Genomic DNA, 10,731 nt, shown 5'->3' on the forward strand with positions numbered 1-10,731 from the left:
GACATCTTCTTGCACTGGCCTTCTTTCAGGCAGTCTCTGAGACTGAAGAAGGAGCCTGGGAGCCCTTCTCCTTCATTTCTGAGGATGCCAGGGGCAGTTTTCAGTTGGATGAGCCCCAATCCCTCCTCTTCAGTGGTGGGAAATCTCAAGTGGAGCTGTATGAGCTGGTGATGGCCTTTTGTTCACACAGGAGGCCCTCCATCTTGGAGCTCTGGGCCTGAAAGTTTCTCAACAGGGCCCCAGACCTGGGCACAAAGGAAGACTGGCCTCCATGGAGCACCAGGAGCCTAAAGGCAGACTGTGTACTCCCAAACCATTTGTGCCCCCCTACTGCTGCTCTCTGACTTCAGGGTCTTCCTCCTGCTCAGCCACCCCTTTGCTTCTGTCTCCTGGAGCTGTGAACAGACTTTCCAGTGCAAGGGTTGGGCAGGCCAAGGTGTTGCAAGCTGCCAAGGCCTGCTCCTTTGCCAAACAAGGTGTCAGTTTGCTCAGTAGGTGATCTAAACTACAGGAAATCTTGAAAGGGGCAGCGGGCAGCGACAAATGGAGACAAGCTGTGTGCATTGAGGTAAATGTCCCCTCTCCCAGAAAATTGTTGGGTCCATAAAATCCCTAAAAGTGCCTGTAAGGCCTTTTTACAAACCACCAATGTACAGTGTCAGGATATGTGAGGGATAGCCCACTTGCCCATGGGCACCAGCAGTTAAGCATGGCCAGCCAGTGGGCCCTTGGAAAGTGTAGTAAGCAGATTACATGCAGGACCCTTTTGGCAGATGGTCCTTTCCCCCAGGGTCAGGGGCAGTAGCAAGGGGCAAAATTTGCCCAGGGGACTGCCCAGGCAACAATTGGAGAAAGTTTGATTCTGGAGTTCCAGAGTGAGCACAGATGGTCTTTCTTCAGGAGAACATGCAATATTTGGCCTGTTGCCAGGACACATGTTTGGAAAGTATAAGCAAAGAATGGGCATGTGGGCAGAAAATCAATGACCAAGGGCACAATATACTGATATGCCAGAAAGGGGCACATATGCAAGGTAAGTGTGTTTACACAGATGCAGGAAGGAAGGATGGATTGTGTGCATATGTTTTTGCTTTCATGTGGCCTGATGAGACAACATGGGCTAGTGGATCCCACAGGCCCAATGGCAATGCATGAGGTCTCCACATCTCCTGGGGAGGATGGAAGATATTGGTATTGAAGGCCAGCAGCTCTTGCAGTAGCAGAGAAACCTCTGCCCATGGCTGGGCCCTAGAGCTGTCAGAGAGCTCTCAAGGATGATCCACACCATGCACATGAGGAAACACTGGGAGCAGGGTTACTGGCATAACAGCAACTGCATGAGGAGACAGCTTTAAGATAGGGCCTGTGTGTCCTTCCATCCATGTCCTTGGAACACTAGAGGGAGCATCTGTGGGATCAAAAGTGCAAGTACCACCCAATGTTGGCTAGGGTGACAGCTGAGGGGTGGAGCATGGCCTGCTGGGAGGACAGCTTACCCTGTGACCCACAATCTTTTTTCTAGGTATTAAAGGCAGAAAAGCCAACTTTGTGTCCTCACGAACACATGTATGAATGTTTGGGCAGCTTTCTTTATATCTTCTAGATGCTGAGGATCTCCAATTTGTCAAGTGAGTTTATCATCAGGGTTCGGCTTTCTGGAAACAACAGTAGGTATCCAAACTATTTCACCATCCTGTAGGAAGTCTTATTTGCCAAGGTAAATAAAATACAGAAACCTGTACACACATGGACATCACTTTGCCATCCACTCTCTGTCAGAGTTGGCATTCTGTTAGCTTTGTATGAGTTGAACAGCACCATGTCAAAGTTAGTTATAAAGCTCTAAAGCTTCCCATATTGCCTGTGCATCTGTCTCATCTGGGAGTGAGTCAGGCCTTCTGAAGCCACTTCCACATCTAGCTTATGCAGCGATCCACCAGGCAGTGGCCTGGGAAGGAGCCCTAGTAGGATGGGAACCAGTAGAGGGCTGGTAGGGTGTGAGGGGATAGTGTGAGAGCAGTGTGGCAGGGCCTGCAGCCACCAAGGCTGTTCCCAGTTCACAGCAGGTGAGGACCACAGTGATACCTATGGGTCCCAGGATCCTGGTGCCCTGAACTCCCCAGGGCTATCAGAGAGCTATCAGGATAGGGCTGACCAGACAGAGAGGAACTGCTGCAGGGCTCCTGGTTAAGAGGCATCTGCAGGAGGTGGCATCTTTGAGATCAGGGCCTATGTGTCCTCCTGTTCTTACCCTAGGGACACTGGAGGAGATGGCTTCTGAGAACAGAAGTATGGGTGCCACTAGATGTCTGCCTGGATGGCAGCTATAGAATGCAGCAGACCCAGCTGATAGGGACAGCTTACCTGTTGACTGCAATCTTTTCCTAGGCATTGAAGCCAGAAAAATCAGGCTCCTGTTCTCAAAAAAACTTGTTTGTGAATGTTTGAGCTGCTGTCTTGGTATCTTTAGCTATGGAGGTTCTCCAGTTTTGTCTTGAGTTTATCTTTGTTGTTTTGCTGTTTGGGGAACAATAGATGGTATCCTATTTGTTCCACAGTGTAAGAACTGTTGACATTTGACCAGTTCAATCCAATACAGAAACCTTATAGATACAGAGATCCCCTTATCCTTCACTCTTTGTAAGTTAGAGTTGCCTCTGGTGTTCATTTTCTATGAATTGAAGGGCACCCTGTCAGACTTTGTATAATTTTTCACTCTAGAACTTTCCACATTCCACAGTGTAGCACTGGGTGTTCCATCCTCCTTAGGTGTCTGGTGATGTAAGTTGATGTGAGCTGTGAGATATAGTGGATAGGCTCTCCTCACCTCTTCCCCGCACCAATCCACTGGCCCTCCCAGATACATAAGATACATCAACTTTTGGCGTGGACCCATGCTCCATCCCCTGCATGTGAATTAGTTAGGGTCATGCCCACTGGGGCTTGGCCACTCTGTCATCCCCTGTGTTGACATGGGAGAGCTGGTGCTTGTCTTTAACCTTCTTTGGGCATGGGCAGGACCAGAGTTTGCCTGACTTCCCTCAATGGGTGGTGAAATCAGGAGTTAACCAGAGAGGGGTCATGAAGTCATAACAGGTCTTAGTGTGATACTTTAAGCCCTAGGGCCTGAAAGACCCACCAGGAGAAAAAACAAGTGCAGGGTCTGCAATCACCAGGGCTTTTGAAGTGAAAGCTGGTGAATGTCAGCTTTTACAATTTTAATATCACAGTTGTCAAGTACTTTATCTTCATTTCAAGGAAGCACTATTAGTATAGTTAGACATTTGTTTTAAAGTAATCAAAATCAGGGAAGGAGGGATATTAGGGAGAAGGGATGTTGGGATGTTGAGTGGAAGTGACTTTTAGGAAGCAAAAGTCACTGATGGTTTGAGATAGGAATTGCTGAAAAAATGGAACCTTTAAGGGGGCTGACAATTTTTCCTGGCCTTTATTTGGGGTGGATATGTGATGGTTAGAATTTTTGTTAAGGAATGGCTAGGAAGAGGGAGAGCAGATCTTAAACAAATAGTTTGCATTACAAAGGGGTGGGGGTTGAATTAATACAATAGCTTCTTAGGTAATAATGATGATCTGAGAATTTAATTTATCCAAGTTGTCCCTGTACCTCTTGTCCCATGCCAACAAGGATCATTGAAGGTTTTCTGTGGTCAGAGCTCAGCAACAGCTTTTTGTTTGCTTTCTTGCCAGGACTGAGATATAACTTAATATGATTACACATCCCAGGACTGCTTTTCTTGACAAGTAACTAAAATTTTGTCAATAGTGCTTTCAAGAATGAAATTGCAAAATTGGTTAACAAGTGATTCATTTTGTCTCAGAATAGTTGTCTTCTAAAGCTTTCAAAAGAGGTCAGACTAGAATAGGATCTAGTCACCTGCCATACTGACCCTCTTTAGATATTCCTATCAATGCTTTCTATCACTTTCTCCTCTTCATAGAATCAGATAAATATAATCTAGTTGGAAAAGAAGCTGGCTTAAAATAGAAGAATAATGACAATTAGTGTTTCCAGCAGGAAACTTGGCTACTATTTATGAGGGGATGGCTCTTGTCAGCAATTTTCAGGATACTAAGCAAAGCCTATATATAACATAAGTGGGGCAGTGGGTGGCAAAAATGCTTAAAAAATGGTCCCACCATTTCTGCCATGTAATAGAAGGTTAGCGTTCTTCTCTTTAGCACGCCAGAAGATGAGAGTGTGGTGTAAGTTGAGAGAGAGTGAGTGACTGACTATGGGATCACTCCCCAAAGATATTTTCTTAGCAGGAATTTTCTGAGTGCCACCGGGGTGAATGCCCTGGCCAAATTGTTTGCCCTGCTGGGTCTTCAAGGAGCAAAGGTCTTTGAACTTACCATCCAATGAAGGAGATTTTAGGATGATAATCAGTGGCCCCATCTGACACCCAGCAGAAGCAAGTGGAAAAACTGTTGTGATCAGAAGAGCTTCAGGGTTTAAAGCAGTAGCATCATTCTATCTTCCCCTTTGACCTCTTTGCTCTCAACCAGCAGAGGCCTCTCTTTTGGTTTGTGATGCCTTAGTACCACCAGTTCAGAAGGGCCTTTATTATATAAATCATGAAAGATTGAACACATGGTATTTCATCCCATTTTCCTGATCTTTGACACAAAACTCCAGCTGTAAAATAATACAGTCATTCAAGGACCCATGTTTGCATCTAATACATACACAGGCCAGGTTGTGTTCCAGCAGTAACTCCTTTTCTTCTTGCTCACAGGTTCAGAGCTACAAGCAGAGAATTCAGTGAAAATTCTTCCCAGGAAGCTTCCTGATAGTATGGGCTCAGTGTTTCCCAACTGACAAATGACAACAGTGATCTTCTCAATACCCAGGTTCCTCTGTGTATCTCACATCTCTTCTCACCATCTGGTCCCACATATCTTTCAATTTCCACTGTTCAGAAAAAAAAAAAAGTTATAAGCCCAAAGATCTCAAACAACAAGGAAACCAGAGAGAGTCAGGCTGAGGGCCTCATGCTTCTAGTGGTTAGGACCTCAACCAAGGAGCTCAAATAAGAAAATAAACTCCTACTGTCTAGTTTTGAAGCAAAGGGGCTAAGAAAGGCAGGAAAAGAATGCCATGTCTCTGAACCTCAAGTTTCCCCAGGATCACAGAGGTCAAGACAAGACCTGTTGTATGCTTCTAAATGGGGCACACACCAGGTCCTGCAAGGGAGAAGGTGGATGTTGCCTTTGAGCAGTATTTTTCCCTCTTGGACTCCACAGGATTGGGTTCTGCCCTGGAAGAGGGTGGTCTGGTGGATGGTCCAGCACTCATGGGACCTCTCTGGTGGCAGAGCCCTGAGTAGATAAGGAGGGTGCCCTAAAGGCAAGGTTTCTCTCCACTGTGCCCCTATGAAAAGCAGAACTGCCAGGGCAAGAGGCTGGCACAGATGTGTAGATACATGAGCAGCCTTGCTTGAAGTAGAGTTGGTGCTCCAAGGTGACCTTGGGAGTTTTCTGCTAGAGCAGTCCTTTGAAGTTGGCACTAAAAGAAGAGACACTGGAGGCTCCAAGCACATGGTTTCTCTTTGTTCCATGTAACTTGGTCACAATGGAAATGCTCTGGCTTGTGGGTGTTCAGATCCAAGCTTGTCTCAGAGTGCTGTTTTCCCCTTGGGTTTCCTTCTCTTTGGGAGCAAATGCACATTGCCCCAAACACAAATATCGCATCTGGGTGTAAGTCTGTGCTCCCAGATCTCACTGAGGCTACTGCCAACAGGGATGTGCAACAGGAGGAGGCCTTTCTGGGGATAGTACTGGTCCCTGGAGATGAATTTGGGGATTTCTGCTTGGGCAGGACTTTGTGGCTAGCACTAAAAGTAGAAACCAGTGGCTGTATGCACAAGTTTGATTTTCATCATGTGTCCCTTGGTCAGTTACTCTGGCTAGTGGCACTACAGATGTTCAGGCCCAAGCTTGTCCCTTAGCACTGTCTGATGTTTGGGGTACCTCTTATTTTGGAGCAGAAACTCATTGCCGCAAAGGCATATATCAGATCTTGGGGTAGTCTGTGCTCCCAAGTCACATTTATCCTGCTGGCATGGTCATTTAACTAAAGATGGCCATTCTAGGGGTGGTTCTGGCTCCCAGAGGTGAACTTGGAGATTTCTGCTGGGGCAGGGCTTTGAGATTAGCACTAAATTTAAGGGCATTAGTGGCTCCATGCACATGTTTGCTGTTCATCGTGTGTCCCTCTGTCCCCATGGATGTGTTCTGGCAAAGGACATTGCACTGTTTAGGCCTGAGCTTAACCTATAGCACTGTCTGGTTGTTGAGGTCCCTCTACTTCTGAAGCAGATACAACATTGCCACAAAGGCAGATATCAGATCTGGGGACAAGTCTGTTCTCCTTGTCCCATTAAGGGGGCTGGACTTTCTTTGGCCCATTTTGACCAGGGCTGCCTGTTCTTTGGGCCAGATTGGCCACATCAGGGGGCCTCTGTATGGCACCTACAGAGGCAAAGATAGATGTAGTAGATGTACTAGCAGGCTATGAAGCCTGACTGATTATGTCAGGGTGCTTACACAGGTACCCAGATTGGGTTTCTGAGTGGGTAAGCCCCAAAGGACTGACTGTATTGGGATGCCTAATACTGGAGGGCCTGCAGTAAAGGGTGGGGCCATGCATAAACCTGAACTTACAATTCTCATTAGTTCTTGCATTCTATCTGCTTTTCACATTAGATGCATGTACATATTGATTATAGACTTTTGAAAATCATGGTATTATAATTCTATTATCTCTGCCACACCAAAACTTGGTTCTGAGGCTTGGCTTGCTCTCTCTTCAAACTGCATATTCTCTCTGTTAATGTTGCATGTCTCCTACTTTCTCCATTAAAGATCTAGCACAGTTGATTTAATTTCTCAGTTGGATAATCCTGAAATCATTGTGTATCTTTCTATGGTTCTAATGCTACTTTGTCTCTGCAAATGATGCTTTTTTCCTTTAAATGTGCCTTTTCACATTTAGTCCTGATGTAGACATGATGTACTGGTATGCAAACATTGAGAGAAATATGTCTTAGTTTGATGTTTTATATTTTTCTGGTTCAGATTTGGGGAGTGTTGTCCTGTGCTGTATTTTTTGTTAATAATCACTTGTGATGTTGGTTTTCCATGGGGATTTCTTCTTCATAAGGTCTGAACCTTGCGGCTCCTTCTGTTGTAACCTGCTGTTAGTATATGGAGGTCCTAGCAATGCAGGGTGAGTTGTGGAGAGAGAGGACGCCTTCTTTCATCCTGTGACTAATCTGTGAGTGAACCTGAAACCCTGGACTTCTAGAATTACTAATTTTATTTTGAGACACGATCTCCTCAGTTGTCCAGCCTGGCTTCAAATTGGGATTCTCATGCCTCAACCTCTCAAATTTCAGGGTTTACAGGTGGGTGCCACCATGCCCTGCTCATGTGCTTTTTGAGCACAATAAAAACTGGAAGTTACATATTGCTTCTCTGGGTAGTTTATAGAATTTTGTTCACACAGTACTGAAATTTATATGTATGCTTTTTTAACACTATATCTTACATGAATGCCCTGTATTTAGAGGGCACCCTTTGGGATATGTAGAAGGTCCTACTCAATCTGCCTGGAACTCTGGGTCGCAGTCCTGTTAAAGTTGTGAGAGACCCTGTAACTGCATTTGTCTCTATTATTTTGTCAGTCGTTGTCTTCTTATGTCTTACAATGCCCTAAAACCTTATGTAATATATTTTAGACTGTGATTCTAAGTAAAATTTTGGAAGCCATGTTTTGATACTGAGACTTATCTTTCTTTGATTTGACCGCCTAGAATCTCAAGAGCCAAATTTAAAATTCCAGTTTACCATTCATCCTAACTTGCATAATTGTGTTTCTTCTCCCTTCCTTCTTTTCTTCTTTCCTTCCTTCCTCCCTCCCTTCCTTCCTTTCTTCTTTCCTTTCTTCTGGTACTGGTGATTAAATTCATGGCCTTGCATACATTAAGCACACACTTTACCACTGAGTTACACCCCAGATTCTATGTATCTTTTTAAATATATTTTTCTTAAATATATTTTCCAATGTCATTATTATATTTGTTTGTTTAGTAAGCTACCTTAAATCCTTTGTGAAAAAAGGTGGGTTATAGTTTATCTATAGAAATTTGAAGCTCAGAACTCTACACAGACCCTTGATATATAATTATTAACTAATAAAATTTTATTTATTTTAAAATCTGATAACCATTCAAAATCATTGGTTCTCATTCAGAACTAAGGAACAGAGGAAATCATTTGGAAATGCATTCCAATGTCTAATTGTAAAAGTTAGTCTGTGCCCTTATTAGTTCAGGGTATAATGTATGTATTTGGAATCTAGTTTAAATAGTGAACCAAAACTTGCTGGTGCCAGACTATAAATATAGTTCCTAATTCATCACTTACAGGCATCCACTGCACCTAATTCTTGCTTTTGCTGGGTTCAGGGTTTGGCCTCCTGACTTGGGAAATGAAAAACTCTGAAATTAAAAAACTCCATTCTAAGTCACAGTTACTTCAGGAACAAGTAATAGTTGTGTGATGAATTGCTGGAGCCTCTAAATTTAGAGTTGTTGGGTTTTCAAGTTGGCAGAATGGAGAAAGTTGATTTCCTGGCCGCTCCATGTTGTGAAACCAAGAAAGCAGACAGATAGCTTCTCAGCAAGATGGGGGGTGCAGGAAAGCGGGTTTACTGGAATTTAATACTCTACATTCAAAACAAGTTGGGGACTCAAGAGATTGTATAGAATAAAATAAAGAAGGATTCCCCAGAACCACAGCCACTGCATGGCTTGAAGCACCAGCCAGGGAATAGCAACACAACATATCAAAATCTCTAGGATGCTATGAAGGAAAGTTTATTGCATTGAGCTCATTCATTAAAAGAATGGAAAGTTACCAAATAAATAACCTAAAATCGCATCTCAAAAGCCTTTGAAAAAGAAGAAAAAATCAACACCAAAATCAGTAAAAGACAGGAAATAATTAAAATCAGATCCAAAAATCAATGAAATTGAAACAAAAATAAATAAAGAAACAAAAATTTGGTTCATTGAAAAAAATAAATAAAATTTAGAAACACTTAGCCAAGCTAATAAAGAGAAATAGAAAATTCAAATTACTAAAATTCATGAAGAAAAAGGAAATATCATGAGGGACACTACTGAAATACAATAATCAGAAGGTATTTTGAAAAGCTATTCTCTAATAAAATGTAAAATTTTGTTATTTGGTTGGTTTGGTTGGGGTGGGGGGCGTCTTACACATTGGTTATGGTTATGGTTTTGGTTTTGTAGTGCTGGAGTCCAAACCCAGAGCCTCTGCACTCTACCATCTGAGCTACATCCCCAGCCCAGGTTGTACAGTTAATGAACATAGCTGTATGAGATCTGATTTAATCTCTCATTCCAGCTTCATTTTTAATTATGTGGCCCAAGGAAATCATTTTTTGTGCCTAGGAAATAGTATTTATGTAACACTAGTTAATTAACAAATAAACATGTAGTCTCATTTTATAATAAAAAGATGGTATTTGGCAGAATTTATTTATGTCAATTGTTAGAAGCTTATATAAATTCTCATGGAATTAATGTCATATAAGTTCCTTATTCAGCCTGTGAATGCATATTTACCACACAGGCCAAGTGGAAAGAGTGCCTCTGCATAAAAGTGATAGAGGATAATTTTTAATACTAGTAAGAAAATAGTAAAATTTAAATGAAGTTTTAATTACCTTGTGCCACAGTAAGATTTTATAACTGATAGGAGGGAAAATGAATCTGTCTTGGTCATTTTTTCTTTTAAATCTTTATATCCTAGAAAGTAAAAATGCTTTGTCTGCCTTTTCTGACCATCTTACCATATATGCATTTCAAGGATCACTTTATTGCATCTGTTTTCAATCTTCACAAGCCTTTTATATCACAGGAAATTGAAGCTACATATGAATCTACAAATTATTCATGTGTGCATATGGAACATTTTAGTATACATTAATCTATGATTTGCCCATCCCTCACTGTCTATAGAATGAAGTAAAAACCCTTAGAGAAACTTAATGATTTCTACCAGTCTGGCCTAACTTCCATATGAATCTTCAGCATGGGTAGAAATTATTTCTTTCAGATTTCTGCAGTTCTAAGAGACGCTTTCTATGGCAGTGGTTTGAATCCCAGCTCTGCAGATTTCTAAAATGATTAGTTTACTATGAGACTACCCTTCAGAGATCCCCAACTCCTGGAAGCTTAATTGACCAAGGGTCCAGGCTACTATGCTCTGAAACCTGTCACTGTGCTTCTGCCAACAAGACCTTTGTTCCCTCATAGCCCAGTGACTGAACATGACAGAGATACTAGGAAGGTCTGTTTCTTTTTTTTTTTTTTTTAATTTTTTATTGTTGGCTGTTCAAAACATTACATAGTTCTTGATATATCATATTTCACACTTTGATTCAAGTGGGTTATGAGCTCCCATTTTTACCCCATATACAGATTGCAGAATCACATCAGTTACACATCCATTGATTTACATATTGCCATGCTAGTGTCTGTTGTGTTCTGCTGCCTTTCCTATCCTCTACTATCCCCCCTCCCCTCCCCTCCCCTCCCCTCTTCTCTCTCTGCCCCCTCTACTGACATTCATTTGTCCCCCTTGTATTATTTTTCCCTTTCCCCTCACTTCCTCTTGTAT

The 10,731-nt window shown here is 42.5% G+C and overlaps 1 pseudogene; it reads left to right on the forward strand.

The window, feature by feature from the left end:
- Positions 1-271: 271 nt before the first annotated feature.
- The window catches only part of LOC107158383, a 44,539-nt pseudogene continuing 34,079 nt past the window's right edge, over positions 272-10,731 (forward strand).

This window comes from Marmota marmota, unplaced genomic scaffold, assembly GCF_001458135.2.
Source record: "Marmota marmota marmota unplaced genomic scaffold, marMar, whole genome shotgun sequence".
Taxonomy (NCBI): Eukaryota; Metazoa; Chordata; class Mammalia; order Rodentia; family Sciuridae; genus Marmota; species Marmota marmota.